The following is a 4,540-nucleotide window of genomic DNA, read 5'->3' as shown; positions in this document are numbered from 1 at the left end:
TGTCTTAGTTTAGCAATTAGTGTTCCCACCAGGTGTTTTGGTTAATCACTCCCCTTTATAGTTTCTTGTCACCCAGCAGTAGTTGCTGGGTCAATGTTTGCGTTAGGCAACATTTACGTTCCCCTGGTTTTCTCCTCGCTCTTGAGATTATTCTGCCCTCCAGCATTCCCCGTTTTTCACCCTTGGTGACATTTTGGTTTTTGTTTAGCTCCACGCTTGCTAGCGTCCTCTGTTATGTATTTTTGATCCTGCCTTAAAATAATTAAAATATACCTTAATCTTACCTGTACACCGCTCCTGCTTGTTTTCTGCCTTGGAAGGAACACTACCAGCGCAGCTATGCGACCAAGACGTAACAAACTACATCTTGTGAGACCATGTCGGCCAACCCTAGAAGCTAGCTCAGCTGTTCTGGCGATGAAATGGGGAAATGCTCGCCATTTCCACTCGAATAAGCCGACAACAAGAGGTACCACTGGCTTATACGGCGTCAAAAAGGTTCTATAAATTGTGAGTTCAAATATTTAATTTTTACTCTTTTAATATGTTTTTTGCAATTTTAATTTTGACAGTACAACATAAAATATGTTTTAATTGCTGATGCGTTTTAATTGTTTTTTAAATGCACCAGAAAATAACCCATTTTGTACACTGTTGATGTGATTCAATACCCATACGGCGTATACAGTATTTCTCCAGTAATGGTCATGTGGTGACGTAAATGATAGTATTTTGAGAGGTAATCACTGAAGGCCTAGGTGGGAAACGCACGGCCCGCCACTGCATTATAGTGCCAGAAAATGTTGTTTGCTCTACCCTGCATTGTGATTTATTTTATTATTTTTTATCAACAGGTTTGATGCCTTTGCAGTTTGTTTCTTTGTTGCCACCTATTAACTGCAGACACCTTTAACTGACATCATGGTGGACATCTTTCCACAGGAAAACTTGTTGAGACTGACTGAACATCGCCTCTGCTGGTTGCAGCAAAGTAGTGCACGACATTTTGCTTCCAATTACAATAAATATTATTATAATTAATTAGGGAAAGTGAAATCACCGACTTGTTCTACTCCCTAGTCAAACTGTTTTCATTATTAAACCATTTTATAAATATTTGAATACAGTGTGTTAAGTCACATTTTAAACATTCTTAACCAACATAATAATAATAATAAACAAAATAATGAAGGTGAATGCTTTAATAAGAAAATATGACAAAGTGACTTTTTGAGTGCGGTGTCACTTTGTCTGCCAGGAGTCACGTAAACTGCCACCTCATTTTACTGTAAGAAAAATAAAATGCAAAAGAAACACAAATGAGACAAGAGCACAAACACATGCACTGGATTAGTATATTTTGATATATGTTGTCCATTCTCTCCTATTGTACTTTTTTGTGTAGGTATATGTTTGCTTTTGAATTTTTATAGTTATTTAATTCAGTTACTGCTTGCATGTCTGAAGGAAAAATGATGAAGTCACATTTGATTCGTCCATGAAAATACAACATGTGTCAACTTTAAATACAAATATATTTCTGAGTTCAGGTCATCAGAAGCGGGGTTTAACCGGAAGTATGCATGTTAATGTGCCACACATTCACCAATTACCCAGACAGAGGACATAACCTTTGACCCAGCAGCCTCACACGTGCCTACAATTCTATTTGTAAATGTGGGTCAGACAAGGCGGTGTTATCCTCCCTTTACCTGTCTAAAAGCAGATAATCTCCATGTTGTCTTTCTGCTCTCTGGGACAACCATTGGCTGGACAAAGTGTATTTGATGATGTAGTGTTTCTGGTCAACGCAAGACAGAGAGAGTGTGTTTGTGTGTGTGTGCGTGTGTGTGCGTGTGTGTGTGTGTGTATGGGTGGGGAATTCCCTCATTTTTATGTGACGTACATTTCACAAGAAGTTTAAGTCTTGCTCCTTTGCAAATTCAAACACCATGTGTTGAGTGGTGGTGATCGATCCAAATATCACTAGTATCGATCAATATCACCAGTGTGGTCAGAAGGATATTTTTCAATTCTCTTTTGTGTTATGCTATTTTTGTTACATAGATGATATTGTTATTGTTCACACATAGTTTACAATTTGAGGAATATTATAATAAAATGTATGTATTTTCTCACAAGCATATTTTATTTTGTTTTGTTTGTTTAATTAGTCATTTATTTATTTATTCATTTTATACCAAAGTTGTGTAAAGTATGGATATGTATTAAATTCCTTCTCTTAAATTGTGCACTATTTCAACTAAGATATATTCATATTCTTATCAATTCTATGTATATGTGTTCCCTCTAAAAAATTAAAATAGAAATGAATAAATAAATAAATTCACGGATAAAGGAGAGCTTTACGGACAAAAATCCAAATGATTTTATGAGGAGCTAAAAGTAGTTTTCGCTTGTGTTTACTTATTTTGCTTTTATATATATATATATATATATATATATATATATATATATATATATATATATATATATATATATATATATATATATATATATATATATATATATATATATATATAATAAAATGGAACATTGGTTTGATATTGTTGATATCGATACATTGTCCTATATCATGTATTGAACTGTTCACAAATAATAATAATGGTATTAGTTTATTTCGTCTACGCCTACAATATACGGTTACAATACCGTACATCATATATTTCAGGCCAGGGCAATTATTTTGACTCGGGCGCCAAATTTTGAGAAAAAAAATGTGTCTGGGGACCGGTATATCTGATTTTTAGGAACACTAATACAACAAATCACAATAATGTCTGATTGAATGCTAAAAACGTTATGACAGACCGCCTTAAACGGAATGGAATTTAAAAATATTTTATTGAATGAAACACCCAGAATGTACATGAAAATAAAGAATGTAGGATTTACAAAATTAGCTATGAACGATAAAACACTGAATTTTGACAACATATGAACGTAGCACCCGCTCTCCATCGACATATTTTACAATCAAGCGAAACACACAAAAAAATGCAACAAACACAGCGAAATATTACACAAAGGGTAAAAAAAAAACCCACCTACAATCTGATACGTCTGATACATCACTAAGGTTTAGAACTTTGTTGTAAAAATCTCCTTCCGCGTCTGTCTCTGACACCCGGATTTCAGGCTGGCCACTCTGGAAACACACTGTAACTGAGCTACTGTGTTGAACAATTTCCCTTGTGGATCATTAAAGTTTGTCTAAGTCTAAGTCTAAGTCTAAAACACTCCCCACCCACACTGCTTGGTGCCTCATCTGAGCTGCTGTGACTTAAATTACCATAGTAACTAATTAGATTAACATAGTAACTAGTATATCATGCAAAAGGGCAGATTCCAACTATTGAAATACTTTGTATAGTTCAAGACTTACGGTAATTTGAAAACTAAGTTGGCCCTAGTGTGTGAATGTGAGTGTGAATGTTGTCTGTCTATCTGTGTTGGCCCTGCGATGAGGTGGCGACTTGTCCAGGGTGTACCCCGCCTTCCGCCCGATTGTAGCTGAGATAGGCTCCAGCGCCCCCCGCGACCCCGAAGGGAATAAGCGGTAGAAAATGGATGGATGGATGGATGAAAACATTACTGCACATCATAATGGCAGCTACAGTTTCCACCTTAAAGATCTAAAAAAAAAAGCTTGGCGGGCCAGATTGAACAGCCTAACGGGCCGCATGTGGCCCCGGGGCCTTAATTTGCCTAGGTCTTATATATTTACAATTTCCTATTTCATGTCTGAAAAGGAGTAGGAAGAAGCAGAGTTTATTTAATCCTACCCCTATTTCCATTTCGTAGTTATATATTATGTTTACAAACTCAGGAAATATGTCCCTGGACACATGAGGACTTTGAATATGACCAATGTATGATCCTGTAACTACTTGGTATCGGATTGATACCCAAATTTGTGGTATCATCCAAAATGAATGTAAAGTATCAAACAACAGAAGAACAAGTGATTATTACATCGTCCTTAATAATTTTGACAAAATAATACAATGGAAAATGACACAATGTGTTACTGTATATGTCAGCAGACTAAATTAGGAGCCTTTGTTTGCTTACTTACTAATAAAAGACAAGTTGTCTTTTATGTTCACTATTTTATTTAAGGATAAACTTGCAAGAAGAAACATATGTTTAAAGTACCCTAAGGTTTTTTTGTTAAAATAAAGCCAATAATGCAATTTTTTGTGGTCCCCTTTATTTAGAAAAGTATCGAAAAGTACCAAAATATTGGTATAGGGACAATAATAATTTTAAGTAATCATCAGTATCAAACTGGATGTGTATTTATTGGTATTTTCTCCTTCTATGTGTATATATATTTGTAATGAAAGCCTCTCTGAAAAAAGCAAAAAGATGGGGGGGATGCTGATCATATTCACGCACATGCATCAACTAAAGTATCCTCTTTTGTTGGCCACCCCCTCCGCTTCCTGCAATGGTGCGGCCCTTATTTGCATAAAGTGTCTGTGGGTAGCAGTAAGACCAGCAGGGGTAGATTAGG

The sequence above is a fragment of the Entelurus aequoreus genome, linkage group LG24 (assembly GCF_033978785.1).
Source record: "Entelurus aequoreus isolate RoL-2023_Sb linkage group LG24, RoL_Eaeq_v1.1, whole genome shotgun sequence".
Lineage (NCBI taxonomy): Eukaryota > Metazoa > Chordata > Actinopteri > Syngnathiformes > Syngnathidae > Entelurus > Entelurus aequoreus.
Note: the sequence above shows the minus strand (reverse complement) of the source record.